We start from the raw sequence: 17,197 nt of genomic DNA on the forward strand, positions 1-17,197 counted from the left end.
AAAGGAATCATCTCAAATTTAGAAAATTGCTTAAATAAAAGAAGACACAGAATTGCATCAGTGTGCCTCCATATGTTAATTATGGCTATTTTTCCTTGTTTTGCTACTGCTGCTACAGCCACATCCCATCTATCACTAGGTTTCCAGCGTCATGATCAATTGACTGTACCATAAACAACATGTTGTACATGTGGCAAATGATAACATCATTTAACTAGACACAGGGTAAAAAATTTCCTCCTTTTCACCCTTCCAGTTCTTCAGAAGAAAAAAGGACAGCCTTGAATTAATTCCTTGCTTCCTAAGTTGAGGGAGCTTTTATTTTTTCTTTCTTTCTTTTTCTTTTTCTTTTTTTTTTTTTTTTTGTGGATTCTCCTGGAGTAGAGAAGGGGGATCCAGGAGTCTCACCACAGAACTAGACCCATGGTGATGGAATCTGTCTGTGCCCTACCTAGTACATAGAGCTGTGCCTGCACATAAGAGGCACTCAATTTTCTGGTAACCAAATCATCACTTCTAATCTGGTAAATTTTGTAAAAACTTAATATCCATCACCTGAAGGATATTTTTATCCTTGGAGAGAGTCACATCTTTTTTTGTTGACTGAAAATTAGTCAATACAGAAGATCTTTTAAAGATCTCTACTTAGCGACACCCAAATCTCCGCGGAGTTAACCGATGCTCTCCCATGTCGCCTCTAACACATTGAGGCTAAAGCCCATGGACACTGACTGCATACAGCCAGTCGGCCACCCAGCATCACACCCTTGTGCTTCTACTTCCTTGGTGAGCTGTGTGCTAACCGAGAGCCAGTTGCATTTTTTTCCAAGTCTCTGCCGCCCAGTTCTTCAGATTGTAATTGTAGACCTTAATTAAATATTACATAAGCTGATGATACATACAAGGAAAGAGTTTTTTCCCTATGAAAAATAAGTTGAATTCTTTGGAAGAACTCAATAAAGTCAAGTGCTTAAAAAGTCTATGTAAAAGTCTGGAAATAATTGGTGATGGTATGGGTTGTATGAGTGCTTGATGTGAGAAAGACAACGTGTAACTCCAGTTGGCAAACACCCACTCAAAGAAAGTACACAAAGTTTCAAGGGAAAAGAAGTATTTTAGCCACATATGTATAATTTTTGAAAACGGTTTGCTGCTTTCATGAACTTTTTACAATTAAACAGTCACCTATTCTTCCTGATTGGTAGGTTGCATAAGAGAAATTTTACTAAAAAAAAAAAAAAATTGAGTAAATTCAAAAAGAATTGAGGCCACACAAAATCAGCAGTCTTTCTTTGTAGTGAAAGCAATGATTCGTGGTCACATCTTTGGAGCCAACAACAATACGGGAGCTCAGCCATGCACCCTGAATGAAATATGAGATGGTGCCTTCAGTAGCAAACCCATCTTGCAATCAGCTTTGGCATCAATATCTATATCTATATCTTGCTCTCTTTTTCTGTAATGTTTTACAAAATGTTTTATTTTGAAAAAATTTCAAATTTATAGAAAGGTCCAAGTATAACGTAATGAACTTCCATACACCCTTTACCTAGATTCACCCATGTTAACATTTTGCAATCTTTGCTTTATTTCCCTCTTTCTATCTGCCCTCTCCATGCACATACTTTTCTCCTCCTCCTCTTTCTTCTTATTAAACTTGCTAAATGATTTGAGATGCCGTAATTTTTACCCCTAAATACTTCTGTCTCTCTTGAAAACAAGTATATTCTTTTACCTACCCACCATAAAGATGGGATTCGGGAAACTTACTGTTAATATAATAATATTCTTGTCAGCAGCCTTAAGTGAGTAGGCCATGGGGCCCACGCCAAAGTTCACAATAGCTTGCACCAGGTAAGAGGTCAATGTACGCATGTGCCAGCAGCATGACTCTGCATTAGGAACAATACGCATGCGCCAGTAGCATCAGTCAGCATTCTGAACACTCCGCATGCGCCACTAGCCTCATAAAAGGACAAGTGTGCACACCTGAGTGTGTGCACCACCCGCTTGTGCTGCAATAAATTGCTGTTTTGCTCCATGTCGGCTCCTCGTGCTTTCTTCCAGTTGGGCAGCTCATCTCCTCGAATCCTTCTGCAGCCTCCCTCGGCTGACAATGCTCTAATATACAGTTCAGGTTTAGATGTCATCTCAACAAACCTCTTATACATATCATATTTTTCTTGATCCACAATTGAATCTAGGATCTCTCATTGTTCTCTTTACTCTATTTTAATCTGGAATATTTCCTCAGCCTTCAGTTGTCTTGTGTTGTTTTGTAAAATATCCATTGATTTGTGTTTGTCTCTTTCCTCATGATTGCTTTCAGATTGTACATTTTTGGAAGGAATACTACACAAGTAATACTGTCCATCTTAATGCATTGTCCTGGAAGGCATGCGATGTCTGTCTCATTGTTGGTAATGTTAGCTTGGATTGTGTGGTTATGAGGCATCCTCTGTAACATTACCACGTTCTTCTCTGTCATTAGTGTTTGCAAACTATGCTGTTTTCCATCAACCTTTTCCCCAATTGTTTTACCATCCTTTGATATTTCTTGTCTGAGTCAGCTATACTATGAAGGTCGCCAATTGCTGTACCCGTTTCTTCCTCCCTCCCTACTTCCAAATGGAAGAAATCCAAGTATTTGCTAGAAATTGGAGGTAGGGACAGGGAAAACACGTATTCTCTGAAACCCCCCCCCCCCAATGAAGCAAAACTAGATTCCTTAATCTATACAATTTGCATACAAGTTGCATTCTAGATTCTTGGGGATGTTGAACACCTGGATGTCCTTCCCTCCTTCTTCCTTATGACAATCCCTACAGTTTCTCAGTGCTTTTAACTCCTTTACTCCCCATCCCTTAAGTTTCTGCCATTTCCTGTGTCCAGCTTCAAAACATGGGAGATGAGTCATTTTCTGCTCCATACAGGTTTTTTATGCTGAATGGAGTGTGTCTTGGGGGGAAAGTGGCAGCCATAAAAGCATTGAGTCATGAGGGTACAGAAGGGGAGGGAGACTGAAGCCCCTCAGTGGTCTGTTCTCAGAATGAAATATCTAAAACAACAGTCAGAAGTCTCGCGTTACAAAGGTTAATCTCTTTTAATTACCTTATTATGTGAAATGAGTGTGTCATTTCCCCAGGCTTGAGATACTTCTTTTGCTTTACTTAATGCTTACATGCACTAGTGCTTTACTTGGTTTATCTCATTTACATTTTGCAATAACCATATGTCATAGGTACTATTGTTAGAGTCTCCATTTGCATGTGAGGAAACTGAGGCTTAGAGAGATTGGCTTCAGATCATATAGCTGGTAACCAAGGCAGTCTATTTCCAGGGGTCATTACTTTTGCTACCATGTTTCTGAGAAGTCAGAAAAATAGGTGGCATAAATCTCATGTACCCAAGTATAGAATTAGCTTCTGGCCCTTCAGCGTGAATGTACTGATTAAATTTTAAACAAGATTATGCTTCCCCATGTAGTAATCTTGGTGATGTGGCTTCCCCCTGACAAGTGGCAACTTGTCTCAAGCTACAGCTGATTCTCATGAGAAATAACAATGGCTACACTGACAGATGGCAGCTAGGTGGCCAGAAAGGAACCCACAGTGGGTCCCGAATGGCCCGCCCAGAGCCACAGCAGTAAACACTCTGACACACCTAGCTCCCAAGACAGCAGCTTAGAGCAGGAGAGATGCTTAGATACTGACAAAACTGAAAAATGAGAAAAATCATGCATTGTGTTCCAATAATCTCTTTTGACAAGAAATTTCCCTTTGTGCATCTGCCCTTACTCTAATAAGATCAGGGTAAGGAGGTCTGATGAAGGTCACTTCATCTCAGCTGTAAAATAAGGAAGCAGAATTCTATGATCTCTAAAAGATCCCCTCTAGTTTCATGAATCTAAACAGGAGTTGTTATTGTAATCATCTAGTTCTAGAATATCAATAACTTTGTGGTTTATGTGACACGTAAACATGACCCACAGTGAAGTTAATCCTCATATTCAAACCACGGGAAAATTCTTTAAGACAGTGCTTGCCTAATTGGTTCCTGGAGCAGACATTTTTGGTGAATAAATTCTCCCAAGACAAGGAAGAACTCTGAGGTCATTACCATGTACAGAAAGCAAATGAATCACCTGATGAAAATGTTAATGGGCAGTATTAATTGGAAGCAGAGGTCAGGCTGGGAATTCCCTGTAGATCCAGGGGGGCCCAGAGGACTCTGGTGTAGCCAGAGCACATCTTTCCAGGGCCAGGCAAGGAGTGCTGTAAGCACCTTCGGCTTCCTGATTCTCTTCTTTGCCTTTTGCACTGTGTCTGCCTTTGTTCTTAGCTTCCACCTCCTCCTGCCTCTTTTCTTTAGCAGTGTGTTGCTCACGCCTGCTATACATTTCTAGCACAAGCATTAAGAATCTGATGCAAAGGAAAGAGAATAAAGCCAGCAAAAATGTTGACTTCAAAGGAAGCAATAATGACACACCAACCTGAAAATGATTTAAGAAAGAACAGACTGTAGCATTTGCTATATGGCATATCATGTGTGAGGATGGGTGGAACTTCCCCATGTCTCTGTCTAACTACTGTCTTTCCTTTGAGAGGTCAATTCACAATTTTAAAAAATACAAACAATAAACATCCTTGCTTAATTTTAGACCCTTGCTTTTATTTCTTTTGCTCGCACTTGAAAATTATGCTGTTCTATTTTATTTAACTTATTCTTGTTAGTTGCCTCACAAGAGGGCTTAAAACAGCAAGAAGCATGAATAATTTGTCCAATTGTGAGAAGCAACCCATGTGTTTCTATTATCCGTAATGATAATCAACACTTACATGGTGTATGCTATTTGCCAGACACTATTCTACCATTTCACATATATTGACTCACTTAATTTTCCACACCCCCTGTGCTAAGCACCATTATTACCCCTTCCCCACCTTTTGAAGTGCAAGAAACAAACCTAGAGCAATTATGTAAACCTGCAAAGACACATTTAATGAGAGGTGGGACCAGGACTTGAAATCATGGATTCTGAGTCTGGACTCCAGCCTTTGACTACTGTGCGATGTTCCTACCTCTAATGCACTACTGTGGGTGTGATGAGTGAAAACATAGGAACAAACCCAAAAGTGCTCAGTGAATGGGGACCAGCTATTCCAGGGACAGTGACCGCACTCAGCTGCTCTTCAGGAACTAGGGATACCTATAGATTTAAAGACAACCCAGTCAATTTCCTCAGCTGTAGGAGACCCTGTTAGAGATTCCCGCTTTAACGTGGATTACTGGTTTTGATTTTGCAAGAGACTTTTGTAAAACGTTTGTTGGTCTCTTCTGGTAATTTTAAACTCTGATAAGAAGTATGCTTTCCTGAAACTCACCCTCTCTGGGGCTTTTTTACATCTCACGTTTATCCCCTCAGGCTGCCCCACTGCCACAGGTTCAGCTCTTCTACCTGATGGGCAGTAGCTCATTTGCTTTTAAAGTGGTGCCACCTGAGCTGTTTCAGCCTGAAACTCATTTGGCTCTTCTGCTAGAAAGGAACGCCCACTTGGTTCAGAGGCCAGGAGCCAGGGCAGTTCAGTATCCAGCGTCTCTTTGAGGACTGGGCGTTGAAGAGTTTCCTTGAGGTGTCTGTCAACTGAAGAAAACTGCGCAAGCTAAAAGTTGTGAGTTAAGTTTTATTCGGGGATTTTACTGATGGCGGTAGCGGGGAGTCAGCCTCTCACGGGGCTCTGTGGGACTGCTCTGACGAGCTAAGGGAGGAGCCAGGATATATAGGAGTTTTTGCCCCCCCCCCCCCCGCCAAATGTAGTTAAATATCAAAAGATTACTGTTAGTCACAAAGAACTGACACCTCAAGTTCATCATTTTAGTGCTTTTCAATGTATGGGAGGATGCAAGAGTCTGGGCTCAGGGAAATCATTCCTTAGACATGAGGCTTAAGTGTCTGGGGCCAGTATCCAAAGCCCAGCGTGCTCCTTGTTTCTCTCCGTTCTGAATCCCCCCCGCAAGGCTCACCGGTCAGTCGGTGCTATGGCAGTGATGCTTCTAGCACTGAGGCGGCAGGCAGCATTCCCTGTCCACGTGTCCGTTCAGCTTCAGAGCCGGCCAGGGTTGCTTCTGTGCTGGCCCACACCATACTGCAGTCAGCCTTGGCCAGGGCAATGTGGGAGGGATGCTTCGACTTGTATATTTGTGGATATTGTCCTGACTTAGAATCCTAGCTGATTCCAGGCACTCTGATGTGCTGATGAGAACGGAGAAGGTAGAAGGAAAGAGATGCAAATTTTCCTTTGAAATTCAACCACTGGCTTGGAACTGTCCTCAGACTCAGCCAACGGAGCCAGCAGTGTGTTTTGGTTGTTTTTCACTTGAGTTTTCAGTGCTTTTTAGCTAGAGGGGATGGACAAGGAAGCACATATAAATTGCACTGGTTACAGGCCGTTTGTACAGAAAGTTACATTTGTTAGCACTTAAATCTTAACCAAGAAATAACTATGAGGCAAAGGCGTCTATGTTTGGTAGAAGCCTGCTCCTTTGGAAATGATTAGAAGTCCTTTTCAAACTTTTTGTTTTTAATGATAGTCCATCAGTGTGGCTTCTTTTCAAGCAAGAGTACTTTGGCTGAGCTGCTTGAATTGTCCCTGCCCCTGGTCTCATAGGGATGGTTTCTTGGGACAAACAATGGCCCAGTGACTTCCATTCAGCTGACAACTTTCTGTTTGTCAGGTTGCAACACGTTCCTTAAGCCCGTGGTTGTGTGTGTGGTGGGCTGGCGGAGGCTCTCAGCTATATTTTGTACCTTTCTCACCTTAGTTGGGATAATCACCTCAGTTTTCTCTGACTTGTCCCAATTTATGCCGGTTGTCCATGCACAATTATGAACAATAATCCTTTCCCTGTAAAAACTGTCCCCACCTGGATGGTAAATGATGTGGTTATAGGATTTCTAGCAAACCCAGAACACATTTCATCCAGGGGACATCCACTGTGGTATAGTAGAAAAATAAGATTTAGAGCTAAAAGTCTTCTACACCCTGGATTTTCTGTGAGTGATGAAAAAGTAATTTAAAATCTCTGAGTCTCAGCTTCCTCGTCCAGTGAGTAGAAATACCTCTGAGTTTTTACGAGAATTAACTGTGTCAATATATGTATATATGAAAACACCCATAAGTGTGCATGAAACCCAGCAGGGAGCTACGAAGTTTGTGTAAGGACAAAATCTTTTCACCTGAAGTGACGGTAAGGCTAGATTGTACCTCGCTGCAGTTTAAACACATTTTTGTGATGGAAATGGGGCAGAGAATTAACTGAAGAGAGCTAGAGGGTAAAGAACGAAATGAATTAGGAGTAATTCTAGTACAAGACACAGGATTGCTGACTTTCAATGTAGCATGGCAGTTATTTCCACTCAGGGGTATGTAATAATTGCACCCGGACCCTCCAGGGCACGTTCGATGTTTCTCAATGTATTTCACGTGTTGAGGCTTTTGATGCTTTTCTGGGCTCCAGCCCCTCTCTCAGCTTCCTCTGGAAACATGCTATTTCTGTGGAAAGTCTTGTGAGTTCTCTGGTGCTTCAGTCTCCAGTAACAGAAGAAAATTAATTTAAAAAGTGGCAAATCTCCATGCTGGCGAGACTAAAAGTTGGGACAGACACAACCATTCTGAGGCAGTTGGTTTCAGCTGGTTAAACGTGAATTACAGTAAAGTGACCATTGTCACGTATTTGCAAGATGTAGAGGTCTAGACATAACCAGATGGTATTTTTTCCTTTTTCCATGACCCATTTATTACTTAACTGGGAATAAAGGTAACTACAGGAGAGTGAACACATTTAACAGGCTTTCCCTTACCAGTCCTCCTCATCAGTGCAGTGCGTGTTTATTATGGGAAATACTGTCTGTGTTTCTACCATTCAAATGCAACCACTGTTTTGGCATGTTTTATTTGGTTACATTTCTACAATTTGTTTATCCCCCCACCTTTTTAATTTTTTTTTGGCTCATATTATGTTATAATTTTATCATGTTTCAATGTGATGTATTTTGTGGCACTTACGTAATTCTTCAAATGTTAGATTTCATTTGTCTCAAATTAATGAAATATCAATTTTTGTCTGCATTTGAGATTATTTCTTTAGTATGAAAATTAAGGAAGAGGAATTATAGGGTCAAAGGCATGAACCTTTTAAAGTTCCTTATGCATATTGAAGCACTGACAAACTGTTTTAAAATACTGCTATCTGTTCACAACTAACTTTGTGTTATTTGTTTTCATTTTAATAATACGTAGCAAGCACTCTTTAAGTATAATCATTGCAATTAACCTTTACATCACTCTGTAACATGTGCTGGTCTAGCTAGTATATAAATTAATTTGAATTTTTCAGTATAAAAATTCTGGCTTCGGGCGTTTTTACATGCCATGTTGTTGATAAAGGCTGACTCTATTATTCTTTTTATTTTTCATGGCCGATGTTTTTCTGAAAGTCTTGATGGTCCCTTTTCTTGTTCATCATTGTATTCAAATTATTTTAAAAGCCAGGCTGTCCGCAGGAAGGGAGGAAGGGCAGGAATTTCTTCCTTTAGAAACACCTTAAGCAGTCTCAGGTGGGCTACATTTAAGGTATTTGCAGCATATTTTGAGACAAATTGTGGAAAAGGTGGTTTAGTTTAAAAAGAATGATTTTTATATTCTGTTAGCTTCTTTGGATGAGCATTGTAAAATGGAGCAGAACTCTTGGAATGGATTTCCGTACATGGGGGCTCAGGATCTGTGGTCGCTTTGTGTCTCTTTGAGGTAGAAGCTCAAAATGACAGGCCCAAAATGACAGCCCCCACTCCCGTGGCTCTCCCTGAACTTGTCATTGGCAGCGAGAAACCTCTTCCCCTGCAGAGGAGAATAGCCCGCCCAGTTGTCTTTTTCCTTCTCTGGTGAGGAAAAGAGCACCTGGCCAAGAGAGAAGACGCCCTCAGAACCACAGACTCAGATCAGGATGGCACCTCTGAGAGGAGGAGGCCGTCAGATCCCAGCCCCCGTGCTGACTGCCAAATAATTTTCTTTGGGACATAGAATATTCCAGTTTTTACTCATTGAATGATGACAGAGCAATGCTATTTTTGAGCCTAGACAATTTTTGGTCAGGATGGGTGTATTGGTGATTTCTGCACTGTCAATAGCATTTTCAGCAACATGGTGAACTTCTGGCTTAAGAATCCTCAGTTTCTTTAATAGGCATTCTGATAGAGTAGTTTCTAGGATTTTCCCTCTGCTCAGTCCTTCTCCACATCTCTACTAAACTTTTTGGCCTCATCTGGAATGTATGTAGTTAGCATTGTTCTTGAAATGTCGTGGCTCTGTTAACGTGATATGTTATGTGTCACCTAACATGGCCAGCCCATATTCTGAGAGTACAATACCTTCATGTGATCAGGATACTATATTGAGACAGTCCAAAGTTCAGTTGTCCCTCCCACCCTGTGACACATTCCGTTTACTTATAATCTATTGTCTGCTATAGTCTTGGGAGTTACTGCCAAGTCGATCTCAACTCCTGTAGAATTGTCTTTTCTCTTTATTTATTTGGATATAGAACTTTACCTCTATTTCATTTCAAATACATCTAGTTTAAGTCTAAGGAAGGCCCTCTTTAGTATCATGTAATATACCTAGAAGGTGCTTGAAAAATACTTGTTAATAAAATGCTTACTCTATGCTTTTTAAATAACTAGGTGACCATGGAGTCTTTGTAGTGTTGTTAGTACTTTAATTCTTCTCATCCTTTTCTTTTCCTTTTCACCCTATTTAAAATTCTTCCTGAATTGTCAGCGTAGAAATCTATTTCTCTTTCATCTCCTTACTTGCATTAATGAAATACCAGAATTTGCCTCTAATGGTCTTGGTGCCACATTTTAAAGGAAAGGTAAAAAAGGAAAAAGGGGATTAGGCATACATTGCCGTCCTTAATAATGCATGTTTTCTGTTCTCTGGATAGTTTATTATGTAGAAACTCTGGACTCTAGTATCTTTCCTATGGCAAATGGAAACAGCATAGGGTGAATCAGAATGATTAGTATGCAAGGGGCTGGTTCTGGGATATTCACTATAGCTTGTCCTTTCAGTGTGTCGTCTTTTGACATCTTCACCCCGGGTATCCTGGCAACAGAGTACTTCACAAAAACAAAAGTCCCATAGATACTGTTTGCTGAATTCCATCAGAATAATAAAAAGACTGTTTTACTGAAGCATTTACTGAAGACAATAATTTAGAAAAATAGCAAGACGGCAGCTAAACGTACTTGATTCAAAAGTGACTGACGTTGAAGGAAACCCCAGTCCAGGCATGGTGTCTTTGGGTCATATAATTTCTCAACCATTTTTAGGAAGACAGGAGTATGCAAAAGAGATGATTTATGGGCTAAAATGGGAAGTAAACCGACATGAATGTACTATAGTAAGGAATCCCTGAAAGGGCCTGCTTATATAACGTGGAACCCACATCCCCATACAAGCTAGAGATGCGTCTTTGCTGCCTGTGAAGAGACCTCTTCCAGCTGCACAAGGAGCCCCCTTCTGCCCAGCGCTCCACTTTCTCCAGTGGAGTACCAAGCTGGGTTCTTAGGGCTGCATGCTAGCTCTTTCTGGGTCTTTGGGGATCCCATAACTTTCGTAAGACATTTGAAACTTCATCCATTAGTGCAATGGTAATGCTGCCCATGGTCCCCTTTGGGCCTTAACAGGTGAACTGAAGCACGTCCCTCAGACTCCTGCTGTCTCCTCCTTTATGCACTGGGGAGAGGGGGTGGTGGATAAGAGTACACTCAACAGAATCTGTCCCCTATTTTTCCAAACTTGTCCTTACATTTCCATATCTCTCCTGTGACCAAAGGGCTTACTACATTGGTGCAGGGACTGTCTGCCCTTCCCGAGGGCAAAAGTTAGGATGGACAGAACTCAAGACTCGCAGGAAGGACTTTAGGGACTAGAATTTTAAACTCCTCAAGGAGCTGGAATCCGAGCAGGTTATGTACTAGTGTGGAGGCATTTTGGCATTGTGTCCAGTGCAGGGAGCCCCTTCTGGTGCCGGCCACCCCCCCACCCTGCCCAGTTCTCATAGGTTGCCGCTGACAGCTCTCTTCTCACTGTGTGATCTCCCTCCCACTCCGACCCCTGTTCCAGGCCACAGCTGGCTGGACCAGGCTCAGGGCCCTGACCCCATCTGTGTAGTCTCTCACCTGGGAATTTGGAAATGAAATTCAGCAATACTTGTCAGTTCAGCTGTTTTTTTTTTTTTTTTTTCCAACTTAGGACATTTACACATGGAGGGCCAAATTTGTGGGTATGCAAAAGCAGAGACAGAAGCAATGCAGCCACACATCAAACCTAGATGAGAAAACAGAGAAGCTGTCTTGATTCTTTGCAGCTTTCTAGTTTCTAGTTCGACTTTCTTCAGGGGTTCAGCTATGCTGGTTTCCCTTGGGTTCTATGCAAGACCTACACACAAGATTCTATTGGCCTAAGCTAATTTGATTGGGTTTTCCTTAGCTATAATTTTTTTTTGAAAAAGCCTTGACCAAGACAGGCTGATCAAAAAAAAGGTTCAAGACTGGAATCCAGGCTTCCTGTCTCCAGGCAAGTATTTTGTCTGCATTACTGGACCTTTGTCTGTTATCTCCACTCCAGACTGCAGAGGAAGGACCACTTTCCTTTGGCAGCTCTTCTGTGTCCCAGTGGGGACAGGACCCTTAGTGGTCGTACCTTTCAACCTTTGTCCCCACATGGTTCCCAGACCGGATGATGTGCTGATGCCCAGCGCTAATCCTCATGCAGACTGGAGTGGAACTCAGTGCTGTGGCCCCTCCATGTGGCCATCTGAACAGCCTGTCTGAAATCACCTTGGATCCTCGCATTCCTGATTTCTGCATGACCTCTAACCACCTCAGGGTCAGTGTTTTGGAAACCACTACCTGAGAGATGCTAGGTGATGAAGGCGATGCCTTCTACCCCCCTGGAAGGGTCACTTGAGAATCACTGGAGGAGATGAATCCCAGACTAGTGCTCACTCCCTGATCTCAGAGGCCAGCTCCTGTTTTGTCACCATGTGCCGTTAGGATGAGGGCGAGCTGACACTCTGAGTGAGGCTAATTGTTGGGGGCAGGAGGGAAACAGGAGCAAAACTGGGCTTCTGATCATGCCAACAGTGTTTCTGTAACTCCTGCTGTGGGAGGGCCCCTCTCTCCAGGATGAGGCCGACTGCATGCTTTTGGTGTGAGTAAAAGCCACACAGTCATCCAGGTTTGATCTCTGCACAGAAGAGATTCCTGCATAATTTATGGATTTAGAATGGCCAGTCATAGATTGCTGGACAGGGAAAAAAAAAAAAGGTAATGTATTCTTGTGAAGCAAAGAATAGAATTAGTGGGATAAATGGTACTTGAGAGGCTCCTGACCATTCCCATACTAATCAGAAAAAAGTCCCAGTGATGCTGATTATACTTGAAACAATTTCTTTGGGGCCTAATTTGGCCTGGTAAAATTCAGAAGCTGGCTGCAGCCTCTCACAGGGCATGAAACCTGGTTAAGAGGGACAGCTCTGAAAGGGGAAACAAGTTCTGTTCACAGAAACCAGTGTGCTGCTAGGGAGAGCCAGGACACACAACATCAAAAAGGGCTGGAGTCTTTGGAATTAATGTTCTTTTTTCTTATCTCTGCATTACCTTCTTAGCCTCCCCTTCAAACTACATACAGGCACATATATACACCCACTCGCCTTCACACATAGAGGCACACAGGTACTCACACCACAACAGTAGTCCCTTTGATTTTTGAACTAATGTCCTATTAGGCTAAGGAAGGACCTTAAAATCTGTGCCAGCTATCTGTTGCTGTGTTACCAGTTACCCCCAGACTTAGCAGCTAAAAAGAACAAGCATTTATGATCTCACAGTCTGTGGGTCAGGAAACTGGTGTGGCTTGGGGACCTCTGACTCAGAGCGTGTCACAGGCTGCATCAAGGTGCCAGCCGAGGCTGCCATCATCTCAAGCCTCGATTGAGGGGAGAATCTCCTCCTCAACTCACTTATAAGGCTGTTGGCAGGTCCTAGGTGCTGTGGCCAGACAGTGGTTCCTTCTGCAAGGGTTCATAGCGATGCTCGTAATACAGCACTGGCTCCCTCAGAGTAAGTGAGCCAGTAACCAAGAGGTCAGGGGAAGGAGAGAGGACACCCAAGATGGAAGCCACCTCATCTTCAAAGTGACTTCCCACCACCTCCCCTGCATCTTTTCCCCTGGAAGCGAGTCACTAAATCCAGCCCATTGTCCAAACAAGGGCATGGATACTAGAAAGAGGGAGTCACTGAGGATTCTTCTTTTTTTTCCCTTAAACAACAGAAGTTAGTTTTCTCATAGCTCTGGGAAATAGAAGCCCAAGACCTAGGTGACGGCGGAGCTGGCTGCTTCTGAGGCTTCTCTCCGTGGCTTGCAGATGGCTCCCCTTCCTGCTGTGTCCTCACACTGTCTTCGCTCTGTGCCAGCACATCCTTGGTGTCTCTCTGTGTTTCCACATTGCCTCTCTTACAAGGACACTAGGTCGATGGGATCATTAGGGCGGGCCCTAATCCAATTTTTGGTTCAATTACCACTTTAAAGGTCTATCTCCAAATTCAGTCACATTCTGAAATAATGAGGGTTAGAGCGTCAACGTATGAATTTGGGGATGGAGGAGGGTGGACAGGGAACACGATTCAACCCTTAACAATGAGGCTGGAAAAAATGTGTCCTTTTTGGCTCCAAGTTTTATTTTTTGCAAACTTTTCCTCCCTTGGACTGAGGGTTCTTTTCAAGCTGCCTGTGAAGCCACTCAGTGAACCCTCCAGGCAACCACAGCTCGGCTCTGCTTGCAGACCTCTTGTGCAGGAAGCCTCGTCACTTCTGAGGCAGCTCTTTCCACTCCACATTTAGAATTTCCTTACAGCAGACCTGAAATCTGCATTCTTAGAGTGGGAATGTTTCACTTGGGCCTTCCAGCTTCCCTTTCCTGTTTGGCCCTAGCACTCCATTTTTCCATTGGAGGCTTCCTCTTCCCCATCCTCAGTCTAGTTTGGGGGTGGGCAGAGAGAGGGCCCAGACCTCAACGCTAAGAATTTTGGATCTTCTTGGATCTTCTTGGTGATTGGTTAAAGAATGAGTACAGGGCTCAAGCTGATCCAGTTGACATACCTTGAGATCTCTTTCTACCAGTCCTGTGAACCTTCTCTCCTCTCTACCCTGCATCTTTAGTGTGTTTTCAAAGGTCATGGTAATTGTTCTGAGGACCACTCTTGGGCTGCCCCAAACACTTTACCCCAATCACAGGCAACTGGAGGTGCCTGGGAACTTATATTACGCCCTCATTCTTGTTTTTGACCAGTTGAAATTTTTTTGTTGTTGCAATACAGGCAACATACATACACACACTCGCCACACATACCATACTCTATTCATTTAAATGTACAATTCAGTGTTTTCTAGTATATACCCAGATATGGGCAACCATCCTCACAGTCATTTTTAGAACAATTTCATCATCTCAAAATGCAACCCCGTATCCTTCAGCTGTTACCCTTCAACCCCCTAATCCCTACCCCATCCCTAAGCAATTGCTTGTCAACTTTCTGTCTCTATAAATTTTCCTATTCTGGACATTTCATATAAATTGGATCATATGTGGTATCTTGTGACTGGCTTCTTTCATTCAGCCTAATGTTTTCAAGGTCCACCCATGTTGTGGCGTTTACCAGTGCTTTATTCCTTTCTGTGACCAGGTAAGAGTCCATTGTATGCATAGGCCACATTTTCTTAACTCATTTGTCAGCTGATGGGCATTTGGGTTGTTTCCACCTTTTGGCTACAATGTTGTAAACATCCATATCTGTGTTTTTTTGTGTCAACATATATTTTCATTTCTCTTGAGTACATACCTGAGTAGAATTAACTGGGTCATAGGTAACTTGTAATTGTTGGAGGAACTGCCAGACCGTTTCCCAAAGTGGCTGCATGCTACTTACATTTCCCACCATTAGTGTATGAGAGTTCTGATTTCTCCTTATCTTGACAAATACTCATTATTTGACTTTTTGATTCTAGCCATTCTCGTGGGTGTGAAGTGGTATCTCACTATGGCTTTAATTTACATTCCCTTGATGACTAGTGATATGGAACACTGTTTTCATGTGAGTATTGGCCATTTGCATATCTTCTTTGGAGAAATATTTGTCCATATTCTTTTCTTGTTTTTTAATTGGGTTCACCCACCCTGCTGATCAATAACTTTTTGGTGTGAAAACAAGAAAGCCCAGCTGCATTCCCTTGGGTTGAGGCACCACGAGGCATGACTTTCTCTCCAGAGTTCCTCTGGAGAAGCAGGTAGAAGTTAACACTCTGAGACTGTCGGGCTCCTCTGGTAGAGTGAGGTAGCTTGTCTTGACAACTGGCCGTCTTAAATTCCTTCCTTGCCTGTATGCACATGTCATTCCTCCACTGCCTTCATCTACTGGAATCTGGGCTGGCTTGTGTCTACTTTGTCCAATAGAATATAGCAGAATAATGTTGTGCATTTTCAGACCTAGACTTTAAGCGTTTAAGCAGTTTCCACGTTCTCTCTTGAGTAATTATGTAAGAAGTCCAAGTGGTGGTTATAATCTTACCCAGCATGTCAAAATTTTTCAGACCAATCCAGTTTTACTCTACTATAAAACGTGTTTTTCCTTATGAAATTACAATTTCTCATTGTAGAAAATAGAAAAAATAATGGGGGGAAGAGATGAATAGGTGGGGCACAGGGGATTTTTAGGGCAGTGGGAGTACTCTGTACACCATACTGATGGAAACATGTCATTATACGTGTGTCCAAACATAGAATGTGTGACACAAGGAGTGAACCCTACGGTAAACTATGGACTTCAGAGGATTATCATGTGTCGATGTAGGGTCATCAGTAGTAACAAACGTCTCACTCTGATGAGGGACGTTAATGGGAAGGGATGCATGTGTGGGCCAGGGGTTATATGGGACCTCTCTGTTCCTTCCTCTGAATTTTGCTATGAACCTAAAACTTCACTTAAAAAAGTAATCTTTAAAAAAGGCGTAAGTAAGGGAGTAAAAATCACTGATAATTTACTCCTTAGTGATGAGCACTGCTACCAGTTTGATATAAATCCTTGCAGTTTTGCATGTGTTAACAAATCCATATCTAGCCATTGTTTGTCTACCAATCAATTTATCTTTATGTATTTTATCAAAGATGTTTGGCTTGACTTATATGTACTTTTCCAAACTCTGTCAAGTTTCTGGCCAGGGTCATTATTCTCCTGGTCTTAGAAGCCTGAGACACTTTGACGAAGTATTAGAAGGTACTTGGGTTCATGAGAGATACATTAGGAAAGCAAGCATGGGAGAGGGAACCATGAAAGAGGGAGCGGGAAGAAGAACCGTAATTTCCCTGTAAAGTGATATTCAAATCTCTGACTCATAGCATACCCAGCATTTCCACCTTTTAATTCTTAGAACTGGGGTTTTCATCTTCAGAGGACCCATTTTTGTTAAGGAAATGGAATGGGCGAGGTACAGAAGAACCTCTCCACATGAAAGCACTCACTCAGCAGTTGCCCCATTTCCTAAAACACTTTGTCTGAATAAACAGACACCCAGCATAGATCTGCAAGTTATAGATGATGAAACTTCAAGATAATGAGTTCTGCTTCAGGTAGCACAGGGTGAAATAAAATCCCAAAAGATGATTCTCAAACATTGACTGGAGGCCGGGGGGTTAATTGCATGGATGGGAATGGAGGTGGCAGGGTCGAACAGGGCAGAATACATTGACTGATGTGGCTGCTGGTTGCCTGGCTAGAGGTCTGTGGAGAACAGCTAGTCCATCAGCAGCCTGTCCTAAGTGAAGCCCAGGAGTCATTTGCAGCTCCTGAGTTACACAAAATAAAACATTAGATAAAACATCTGTTCTAGTAGAGTGGTGAGGGCATGAGCACAAACCAGGGGAAAAGGATATACTGACAAGAGTGAACTATTGTAGCAATGAAGAATCCACAGAAAATTGATTCCAAATACATCTGCAGTGCAAATCTATGTAAAATACAAGAAACTCAGTTTTGTTACCTTCTTGCAACAGTGTAAATAGTTAGCAAATGAGTTCA

General features: G+C 42.4%; 1 long non-coding RNA gene across 1 annotated transcript in view; it reads left to right on the forward strand.

The window, feature by feature from the left end:
- Positions 1–5,566: 5,566 nt before the first annotated feature.
- Positions 5,567–17,197, forward strand: part of LOC116662652 — a 217,338-nt gene continuing 205,707 nt past the window's right edge. The window contains exon 1 of the long non-coding RNA XR_004318631.1: positions 5,567–5,672. This is a non-coding gene — a long non-coding RNA (uncharacterized LOC116662652). The remainder of the gene's footprint in view (positions 5,673–17,197) is intronic.

The sequence above is a fragment of the Camelus ferus genome, chromosome 3 (assembly GCF_009834535.1).
Source record: "Camelus ferus isolate YT-003-E chromosome 3, BCGSAC_Cfer_1.0, whole genome shotgun sequence".
Lineage (NCBI taxonomy): Eukaryota > Metazoa > Chordata > Mammalia > Artiodactyla > Camelidae > Camelus > Camelus ferus.